General features: G+C 32.2%; 1 long non-coding RNA gene across 1 annotated transcript; it reads left to right on the plus strand.

Moving 5' to 3' along the window:
- Positions 1 to 1,240: 1,240 nt before the first annotated feature.
- On the plus strand, positions 1,241 to 7,263 carry LOC107945679 (uncharacterized). Its single transcript, XR_005906050.1, has 2 exons — positions 1,241 to 2,174; positions 2,404 to 7,263. It is a non-coding gene; the product is annotated as an uncharacterized lncRNA (long non-coding RNA).
- The last annotated feature ends 5,151 nt before the right edge of the window (positions 7,264 to 12,414 follow it).

Below are 12,414 nucleotides of genomic sequence, written 5' to 3' on the forward strand. Positions count from 1 at the left end.
CAACCTAAATAGATGTCTTTTCAAAATTTCTCATAATTTTATTTGATTTATTAATGCCTATGATCCCACTATAAGATAAAAAACTTAAACTTCATAAAGCATTCTTTTTAATTATAATATATACTTTTTAACTTTTATTTTATTAATACTATTTATAATTTTTTTACAAATATAATGATATTTTGAATACTTTTATATTAATTATTTTTAAAATAATAATTATTTTATAATTTTTAAAATACCAATAACCTTTTTCTTTTCTAAATCAATTATTTATCCAAACAAAAATTTATAAATCCTAGCATTTTGAATTGTTGATAAAACTTTAGCATTTTAAAAATATCAAGAAATTTAAAATTCTTCATCTAAACACACTCCTAACTTATAATTTTTTTAATAATTTTTATTCTTTTAACATTATCCTTTAAACACTCTGCATTTATCAAAAAAATATAATTATATTTTTTAATTAATTTTAAATAATGTTTATAACTTAAATTCAATACTTAAATTTTAAATATTTAATTCTTAAACATTTAATTTTTTAATTTATCAAATATCACTTTAGTTGATAACATTGTTTGCAATATTAATGATGACATTTGAATATTAAATTTTTTATTTAACTACAATAAATTTATATATTATTTTAAAATTAATATCAAATATGATATGTAAGTTTTAATATTTTTAAAGTAAGTTATTTTTTTTCGGATTAAATAAGCTTGGGTAACAAAAGCTTTGATATATAGAAAGTCTAATCTAATCTCTAAACCTAAATCTCTTGAATTTTTTTTAATATTATCAGTTTTATTTTTATGTTTAAATATATTTCATTATATAAAAAATAATTATATATGTTTAATTTCGCAAAGTCTACTTGATCGTTAGCCACGTTGATAAAAGTGCCAATCGGCCACTTTGGTACAAAGCAATTATATGTTGGCTAAAATAATTCAAGTGGACATAGCAATTTTTCTACCGCCAATACTGGAATTGATGTATTGGATAAGACTACCAGGTTTACCAGAAGGCTATTACTCCGATTTTTTGCTTCGTGCCATCAGGCAAGCTATTGGCCTGGTTGTGAAACTAGACACTCACATAGACTTTGCCAGGAGGGGTAAGTTTGCGCGCTTAGCTCTTTGTATTGATCTTAAGAAACCGTTGGTACGCAAAGTAAAGATCAATGGTCGGACATAGCGTGTTGAATATGAATCATTGTTGAACGTTTGTTTTAACTGTGGTCTCTATGGTCATAGTGCCGAAGGATGTAAGAGTATGAAATCTTCATCATATGATGTTGGTAATGGTAGTGCTTCTGTGGTTGATGAAATATCAGATCTAAAAAAAAAAGAGTTGAAGAAGAGAACTTTGGTCCATGGATGTTGGTCAAACGTCGGCAAAGAGGGAGAGGTCGGAGCAGCGGGGAAACAAGGAACGTAATTCAGGGAATGATTCCAGAACAATCATGATTTGCTGTAGTGGAGGAGAATCTGGTTAATGATGATGGCGCATTTAATGGCTTTGACAAACCGACAAAATAAATATAAATGAAAATGAGTATAAGGGTGTCATCCATCAAAGGATCAGCGGGCCCAAGAAGAAATAAGTCGAATGCTAAAGGTAAAGGATTTTTGTTAGGGAATGGGTCCAAAGTGGGCTTTAAAATTTTGAGGCTTATCCATAAGAATATTGGGTCTTCAACTGGAATGGGTCAGAGACCCACTAATGTTAATTTTGGCCTGAACACCAACAAGGCTGCTGGAGGTGAGCAAATCATGGGTTTCCAACCAATTACTTTAACAGCCAAGTTAGATCAAACCAAGCATCAGGCGTTCCAGGCAAGTAAACAGTGAGAAAGAGAACAGGGGGTTGCTCAAGCATAAAATGGGTATAGAGTCGGGCAAGGAGAATGGGGTTTTTCGTTTTAGGGTAGCTTCCAATGGCATTCTTCAAGGGCCGCGAAGTCAGTTATCGGCCGAAGGGATTGCCCAACATCATAAATCGCCAGATGATTCTTTGAATAAATCGATAGTTGCTACGGTGGATTTAGCGGCAGCTGTGGAGGGTATATCTCTGGGTTGGAGCAGAGACATGCAATCACGGAGACAATAATCGAAAATTCGGAAGATGATGAGTAGATGGGTACTACAGTTCCTACTAACGCCAAGGTTATTTGTTAGCACACAATCTGTTGTTGGTTTTTTTTTTCGCTCTGCTTTATATGGACACAAAAATTATTTTTTGGAATTGTCAAGGCATGAGACATCCGCGTTTTCATAAGTTTATTTGAGAATCGGAAAGAGTTTCAGCCGGAGATCATTTGTCTTTTTGAAACTCGGACAAGTGGTAGCGAGCTGACATAATTATTTCTCAAATTGGAATGGCTCAATCTTGTAGGATTAAAGCTAATAGTTTTGCCGCTGGAATATGGATTCTGTGGAATGCGACGGTTTTAGTTGATATTCTGGCTATTCATCCTCAAATGGTCCACATGAAAGTTTGCAGCGAGATTAACTCTTCTAGTTTCCTATGCACAGTGGTTTATGCTAGCCCGCAACAAACGAAGAGGAAGGATCTCTGGTATAACTTGGATGTCATGGAAAATTCAATTTCAGAATCGTGGCTGATTGTTGGTGATTTTAACTCAGTGTTACATGATTCAGAGAGGGTAGGAGGTGTTGTTCAGGAACGACTTGGTTGTAAGTGGTTTCAGTCTTTCCTGTTTGACAATAAGATTTGGGATTTGGGCTACAACAGTCCTCAGTTCACATGGAGTAGAAGGAACCTGTCTCAGAGACTTGATCGGCAATTCAGAGTGGGACTTCTTTGCGCCAAACTGTACGGTCCATAATCTTCATCGGCTGAAATCCGACCATTGTCCAATTTTGGTCTCTCTAAGCCCGATTGTTCAAAGGGATTGTCGTTCGTTTCAGGTTCTAGCTAGTTGGATGCTACATGCCGAGTTTAAAGACCTTGTGAGGAAAACTTGGAGAAATTATATAGGGATTGAAAGGAATTTGGAATGTTTTCAAAATGTGGTGCAAGATTGGAATAAATGATTTTACGAAAACATCTTTGTGCGTAAAAGGAAACTTATTTCTGAATTGAACAGGGTGCAAAAAATTCTAGATTTAATGACCTCGTCGTGTCTCCATGAACGTGAATTAAACTTAGGCCAAGAGGTTGAAGAAATTCTGAACCATGAAGAACTAATGTGTTTCCAAAAATCTAGATCGAAATGGCTTAAATATGGAGATAGAAATACAAGTTATTTCCATAGACGCACTCTAGCAAGATGAAGAAGGAATAAGATTAAAGGGTTGAAGGTTTGAAATGATGAATGGTGTTTTGACGATGATTCTTTGAAACAACATGTGGTGAACTACTTCAAAGACCTATATGCAACAGAGTATCCGATCAATGGTTATCCTCCTAGCCAAGGTATGTTCCCACTGATACCCACAGATGATATGGAATGTTTGATGTTGTCTATTTCTGATGATGAAATACGCAGAGCTGTTTTTAGTATGGCACCCTTGAAGGTTCCAGGAATTGACAAGTTCCATGCTAAATTTTATCGGGAAAATTGGGATAATGTTGGTAGCTCGATCTGTTCTATGGTTCGGCAAATCATGGGAGGTGCATCTGTAGATCCTATGATTAATAGAACTCTGATTGTTCTATTGCCAAAAGTCCAAGTCCCGTAGAGAATATCTTAATTTAGGTTGATTAGCCTGTGTACGATGGCTTACAAGGTCATCATGAAAACAATTGTAATTAATCTGAGGCCTTTGATGATCAAGCTCACTAATCAGAACCAAGCTAGCTTTGTTGCAGGGAGGTTTATCATTGATAATATTGTAGTTGCTCAGGAAGTTGTACACTCTATGAAAGGTTTCAAAGGTAGAAAATATGGAATGGCTTTAAAAATCAATTTGGAGAAGGTGTATGACAGAGTCAGGTGGGATTTTTTGGAAGACCCACTTTTGAAGTGGGTCCACCAAGACTATTGGTATCTGTGATTATGAACTGTGTTTATTCTGTATCTTTTCATATACTATGGAATGGTAGGATCACAGAAAGTTTTTGTCCAACGCATGGTTTGAGACAAGGAGACCGACTGTCTTGTTACTTGTTTGTACTTTGCCTGGAAAGGCTGGAGCATTTAATTGATGAGGCTGTAAGCTATGGAAGTTGGTCTCTGATATTTTCTATCAAGAGGGGGTCCAACAATTTCTCACTTATTTTTTGTCGACGACCTCATACTTTTCTGTGAAGCCAACATGGTTCAAGCAAGTCAAGTGAATGATATTCTTCGTACATTCTATCATTTTTCGGGCCAAAGAGTGAATAGAGAGAAGTCACAGGTTTTCTTCTCACCTAATACTTCGAGTGATGTTGCAAATGGAATTTTTAGTGAAATTGGTTTTGCACTTGTGGACAATATTGGGAACTATCTTGGCATTCCCTTGTTTCATACTCATGTCACGTCTAATGCTTTTGAATTTGTGCTTAAAAAAGTTCGAAGTAAATTAAATGGTTGGGAAGCAAGTAAACTTTCTTTGGCGGGTAGAATCACTCTGGTTAAATAGGTTTTGCGTAGTATTCCCAATTACTTCATGAGTACTATCTGTATTCCAGTTTCTGTATACAGCGAAATTGAAAACTTAACTCGTAGCTTCATTTGGGGTTCCGCATCTCAGTCAAGAAAAGCAGCATTAGTGTCTTGGGAAAATTATTGTCGTCCTATTAAATATGGAGGTCTTGGCCTTAGAAGCTTAATTACTCAGAATAAGATTTTCTTAATGAAATTGGGGTTCCAGATCCTTACTAATACAGAAGCACCATGGGACAATTATTGAGGAATAAATACAGAGTTCAAGGGGTTTTACCGATGTCCGTAGTAAGGAGTAATTGTTCGTACATTTGGAGATCACTGATGAAGGTTTGGCCAGATGTGGTAAGCAATGTGTTTTGGGCTATAGATGATGGTCGACTCACTAATTTCTGGAATGATATGTGGGTTAAACAGGTTGACCAACTTAGGGATCTCTACGTTGGTACTGGGCATCCAGATGATACGCTATGTGTCTACGATTTGGTGGCTAATAGTGGGGCTAGGGATTGGCCTCGGTTATCCAGTTTACTTCCTGAGAACATTGTTAGGGTCATTTTTTCTATGATCCCCCCCCCCCGCCTCTGTTACAGGAACAGATAGACTGGCTTGGAAGTGGATGTCTAAAGACAAGTTCTCAAGTGCCGAAACTTACAGGTGTTTGTACCATCTTGTTCGTGGCGTAGACTCTTCCTGTTGGAAATTAATTTGGAAAGCCAAAGTGCCTCAAAGAGTACGTGTCTTTCTTTGGAACTTTTGGTAAGACAAATTACTGACTAATGGAGAGAGAGCAAGGAGACATATGACTAATGAAAGACATTGTCCTAGATGTGGAGAAGTGTTGGAATCAGGACTTCATGTAATTAGAGATTGCTCTTTTTCAAGAATAGTATAGTTGTCTGTAGTACCGGAAAATGCTCATTTATTGTTCTTTTCTATGCCACTTACTGATTGGTTGAAGTGGAACTTAAAAAGCATAAGAGGATGGGGGTCTGAGAATTTCGAGTGCATTCCTTGTTCTCGATCATATGTGGGCTATTGTGGAAGGATAGTAACTTTTTTGTTTTTGCTAATGGCCATAATTGTGTGGAAAAAATTTTTGATACAAGTATTTTATGGGCAGGGAGTTATACAAATCCAGGTGTAGTTGGGCCACAGCTGAATCCATCGGCATCGGACATTTACTGGTCACCACTTGAGAATAGCTGGGTTAAGCTCAACACAGATTGAGTTGTATTAGGTATAAATAATTGGGCGTTGGTGGGAGGTGTATTTAGGGATGCGGATGAGAGATGGTTTTGTGGGTTTTCAATGGTGGTGAGCAAGGAATCAATTTTTCAGATTGAAACACGTGCCATACATGAAGGTCTGAGCATAGCATGGGAGAAAGTATTCAGGCAAGGCAAGTATAACTAGAACGTGATAATGCACTTTTAGTGGAGAGTCTGCTAGCTGGTAGAGCTGATTCTAGTAAGTTGGTTGAATTACATTTAATTAGTTGCCTTCTCAAACGAAATTGGAGAATAAGAATTCGCCATATTCAAAGGTCGCAAAATATGATCAAATGACTAAGTACGCAAATAATGAAGTGTCAAAGCTTGTACTGTTCATGGATCCACCAAGTTATACAAGGAGCTCTGCATACTTATAAAAATGCGAGTATAACGGGTTGATTGTTATCGTTATTACTTAATTTTTGTTTTTGTCAACCTAAAAAAAAAAAACTTTTTCAAATGATTGCATGAAATGATGTTTTTGTGCTAATAATAATTAGCATTGAAGATACTAATTTTTTTAATATTTCTTGGCGGCTTTGTTGACGTTGAAGATATGAAATCACTCTATATAAAATTATGAGTTTGAAAAAAATTTAAATCAATAAATTTTTTTTTATTCATTATATTATTAAATTGATATTATAAATAATAATTTTTATTTTTTAAAAATAATAGAGTTGTTATACAACTATATAGTTAAGTTGAAGTTGAACCCAACTTATTAAGAAAAAATAATATTAATAGATAACATTGTATCAGTAATAATTTTTATTTTTATTTTGCATAGATTTTTCATTGATTTGAACTACACAAATATTGAGTATTGTGGTCTATGCTTTGCATTTATTAGAGACGTTGCAGGTATTTAAGTTAAAAATCGACAAGCAATCGAAGAAGAGCAGAAATCTACATGACGTCAGGACAAGCTAGGTGAAGCACGTCGGCATGGCACGACACCTTTGGCACCCAACAAACCAGCAGTGACATCGAGATGAGGAAGAGACACCACGTCGAGACAACACAATAACTGCTGGAGAAATACAATTATGTTTTTTACTTTCAACAGGACTATTTCTCCCAGTTGAATTCTATTTCCTACATGTTATTTTAGTCATATTGGACTCATGTCCCAAGCTTATTTAAAGGGCCTTTGGAACCATATTTAGTAACAATTTGTTTTAGAGAATTAAATTTGGTTTAAATATTTTTTGTGTGAGATTTGTTAAAGAGCTTTTAAGGAGAGCTTTTATATTTGAGATATTTGGGTTTCTTTGGGATTTGCTCTTTGTATTCGGGTTTTGAATACTTTCTATTGTTGTACTTTTTGTTTGCTACTTAGTGAAAAGTTGAAGTTTCTTTTGCTCATGATTTTTATCTCTCAATGAGGGTTTTCAACGTAAATACTTGTGTTCATTCTTCTCTACTTTCACTATCTCATTATTCAGATGGGTCGATCCCTAACAAATACATTAATTAATTACTAATAATAGATATTATTTTAAATTATCATTTAACTAGTGTTATAGTTATAAAGCAATGAAAGTTAACATTTATTATTATAAATAGCGTCCAGCACTTAAAAGCAATTTTCAAACAAATAGAATCTAAAAACATTTCCAAAAAAAGGAAGATTATTAGTATTGGTAAGTTTGAAGGGTCGAAAAATATGGAGTATTAAAGTATTGGTTTTTCGAATAGAAAATTTCAAGTCATATTCAAATGAAAATGTCACTAGAGAGAGTTGAAAGATCGTTTTAATCGATAATTAAGTAAAATTATGATATTCTTTCATCGCACATTTAGTTTATTATACATATTATATGGAATTTATCTTAAACTCACCCTTATTCACTTTCCATTGTCATTCTATTATCTTGTGAAAGTTTCACTTTATAATTGTACATTCTTATTAATTTTAATTTTACTGTTTCTAATAAATATTATAATTTTTTAATTGTTTAAGTAATTTGTAACTTTGAAGTAATTAATTATATTAGAAGTCCAATGTTGATTAAAGATAATAATGAGAATGATAGATTGAAGAAGAAGATCCATATAGAAGATGATAACGAGGATGATAGATTAAAGCAAAAAATTTAAAAAAATAGATATATTTTTAATATTATCATTATTTATTTTTAAATTAGATTTATTTATATTTTTTATGGAGTTGGATTGTTTTTAATTTATCTAAACATACTTTTTGTTTTAATTAGGAGGTTGAAGTTCTTAAAATTATCTTTAACTTAATTCATTTTTTTACAATAAAATTAGATGATTTAATAATTTTAATAGTTATTTCCCTTATAAAATAAAATATTATAAAATTAATAAATATATTGTGGCCATCTCACCTAGATGAGTTGATTTATAGCAAGATACATAAAATTTAATTTGAATATATTTGATATAATTTGAATTTACCTTTTAATTAATAAATTTTTATTTTGTTTTAAATTATTAAAAAATTAAATATAGTTGCTAAAAAAAATTAATTTTAAAACTAAAAAAATTAAATTTAATGTTTTACCATTAAATTTAAAAAATAGTTAACTCAGTAATTTTAATATATTAAAATCATAATTAATATTATCTATTATTAGTATACACACCTAAGTTAAATCAAAATGTAATCTCGATTCTCAAAATATTTTTTTTATTGTTTTGGAATTTAATATATTTACATAAATTTTCATAGTAAAATTGTAGTTTTATCTTTATTTAAACCATAATAAATGTTAAAGCAATCCATCTTCAATTACAGTTTCATTATACTTTAAATTATTTAATTTAAGCAATAGAAAAATCTTACTATTTTAAATTATTTTTATTTAAACCAAGATTAACACTATTATCAGACGTCAAAAACACTAAGAAAAAAAAGCAGCATACACAAGAAATGTAGTATATAAAGAGGTGATACTACACATATGAAATATTTATTTTATAACTAAAAATAATAATATTATTATTTAATGCATTATAATATCATTAATTATTTACATCAATTTCCATAGAGATTTAAAAGGTTAATATTGAAGAATAAAAAGTATAAATTTGTAGTATGTCCATCTTTTAACATCGTACATATATAATTTTTTAATATTATACAACTCCTTAATTATGATTTGAAAGTGTTTTATTTTTTATAATATTATGTATATTATTTTTAATAATGATTACAATATAAAAATATTAATATATATACTTACATGCAACGTATGTAATATCGAGAATTAATTATTTTAAATAGTTCAACTTATTTTAATAATTAATCTCGATATTTTATAAATTTATTAAACTTGATATGATGACTTTTTGTGAAAGAAAGTTAATTTCTCACATATTATCACATATTAACTATTAAGTACTGCCGTATCTATTAATTAACAAAAATGGGTTAAAGCTTATTACAAGTACATATATTATATAATAAAATTTATTTTATTCTCCCTACTTTTAAGGAACATTTTAGTCTTTATATATTTTAAAAAAATTGATATTTTAATCCGTCCTTACACAGTAGACCTGATTATGGGTTGGACTAATGCAAACTTTTAGGCCCGAACCTAGCCTGAAAAATGGGCCTAAAATTTTGCCTAAGTTCAATCTTGATAAAAAATGCTAAATCTAAGCCCTGCCTGCCCGTATGAATTTTTTTAATATTATTTTTATATAAAACAAATTTTTAAAAAATATAATACATCAAGTACACTAAAAACATTAAAATAAATATTTTCCAACAAATTGAAAATACATTAAAAAAGTCTTTATACTTAAATAACACTAAGATAAATACAACTTAGCAAGCAAATGCCTCTAAAATAATAGCAAAATTAATAATAAAACAAAAGTTATACAATATCCAAACAATAACAACAAAATAGTAACAATATAATAGCAAAATGGAAGCAAAACAACATCAAAATGACAACAAACAATAACAAAACAACAGTAAAAAAAATTTAGGTAAATCCGGGTTGGGCCAAGCCCAGGTCAAAAAGATCTTACCCTAGGCTCAACTCATTTAGAAAACAAGCCTTATTTTTTGTCAAACTCATTTTTCGGGCCTACATTTTTACTCAAACCCTCTCACTTTTCGAGTGGGCCTTTAGGCCTGGCCGAGTGGCCCGATCCATGATCAAGTCTGCTGTAAGTTAACTTTATTGTTAATAAAATGATATGGCTTAATAATGGTTGATGTGTATTTATATCCCTCCGCCAAAAAGACACCCTTAATCACTCATGTACTTAAGCATATTTCATAGCATACAACATGACATACTTAGACACTTAATATTCAACAACATAGCACTTTCACATCTTTAAAATATCATACTATTGCATATTCCCTTAATCATACCATTTGGGAGCGTTTTATACAAACTTCATGCAAATCAACTTAATTATAAAAATTTCAAGTTGCATATTTATAGCTATTGTCATCTTAGGTTATTAGACCATCATTTATCTCCTAGTATTTAATCCATACATCTTCATACATCCACCAGCAATCATATTCCACATCATCAAGCCATCAACACATGCATGCGTGAATAATTGGATATTACACCCAAGAATTAATCATGAGCCATATCATCAACATATTACAAAATGAATCATCAACATCATAGGCCTTCAAAATTTGGCCAAATAGCATGACACATACCACAAAATGACTAAGTCCCCTATACATGCCATACTCAAAATAGAAAATTCACTATACCCAATAATCTTTTGATAGTGTGATCGAATACTCTGGCAGCTTCCGATCCTCAAGCTAGCTTGGTAGAACTACAAAGGATGGAAAAGAGAGAGGGGAGTAAGCATTTAAGCTTAGTAAGTCCACATGCAAATAATATACAATGATAATAAACCATAATCATGCAAGACATAATAGCATAACCACCAAGATTATTTATCATTCAAGCATTCTAGCTCAATTATCAAGTGTTCATATATACATATATATATGAATATACTTTCTCGTCACATACCATCCTTTAACAAGGCATCACTCATAAGTATAATGTACGTACCTGTACATATCTAGCATATCAAATAAATTTACCTTCATTACCATGCCCATCTTGGGACTTTCATCGCATCACTCATTATATTACCTATTGAACACTCGGAATACTATTGGATACACAGAAACTTGCACATAAGTGCCACATAACATACGTAGCCGAAGCTACCTCATATTATGCAACAGTCACAATGGAGCTACTCATAGGCTTGCTCATATAAGCTATCGATCAAGGTGTAACTACACGGGCTGCTCACAAAAGCTGACAGGTATCCGACCACTCAAGGATTACCTAGCCACGGATAGGACACACAAGACCATTGCCTAGAACTCAATCACATGTATCGCATCCATTATGAACTCGGACCACTCAACAAGCTCGGATGCTCGCATCCACAATGAACTCGGACCACTCGACGAGCTCGGATACCACATATATCACAAACCCGGACCACTTAACGAGTTCGGACTTCTTAATTCCTAGTGACATGTCACTTGTATCCTAAACTATTCCTAAGGTTCAAACAGGGTTTTTCTCACTTGCACATTGCACCTCTATTGCACTTGCTCGTGACATCGTGGATAGCAACCATAATATCATTCATGCTTACAATAGTACCATTAGACATAGCATACATAATAAGCAATACAAAAATTATCACATAATGTTAACACAACATAACATACCACATTGTCACATTATTTACACATGTACTTACCTCGGTACAAAAATGATAATAATCGAGCCGAATTGTAGTATATTTTATTCTTCCCTCGATCAAGACCCGGATCATATTTTTCTTGATCTATAATGCCAAATTTAACTTGTTTATTAATCACATTACGCAAATCGATCGATAATTCATGCTTTGGTAAATTACCTTTTTACCCCTATCTTTCCATTTATTTACAATTTAGTCCCTAGGCTCGTAAAATGAAATGCATGCATTTTCTTGGTTACCCAAGCCTAGCCGAACCTTTACTATGCTCATATCAGCCCATATTTTCCTTTATTTCACATTATTACTACTCACTTCTACACTTTTACAAACAAGTCCCCTTTTTAGGTGTTTTCACTAAAAATCACCTAGTAAAAGATGTTTATCATGCATCAAACATTCATATTCCCCCATTAATCAACAAAATACATGCATGTTACACATGGTTCAAATTTCATACATGAACCCTAGCTCAAAATATAGCTAGAAATGGATAGATCATGCTTCAATGACTTCAAAAATATAAAGAACATTAAAAACGGGACTAGGGAGCACTTACAATCAAGCTTAGAAATGTTGAACAAAACCCTAGCTATCGCTATTGAGAAATTCAGCTAGCACATGGAGAAGATGGACACATTTTTGCTTTGATTTTCCCTTTTTATTCTTTTAATTACCAAATGACCAAAATGCCCTTAGTTTTCTTTTTTTCAAATTTTTCCTATGCATGCCCATTTTTGTCCAAAATTATAGAAATTGGTCAAA

The sequence above is a fragment of the Gossypium hirsutum genome, chromosome A12 (assembly GCF_007990345.1).
Source record: "Gossypium hirsutum isolate 1008001.06 chromosome A12, Gossypium_hirsutum_v2.1, whole genome shotgun sequence".
In the NCBI taxonomy this organism is placed as follows: domain Eukaryota; kingdom Viridiplantae; phylum Streptophyta; class Magnoliopsida; order Malvales; family Malvaceae; genus Gossypium; species Gossypium hirsutum.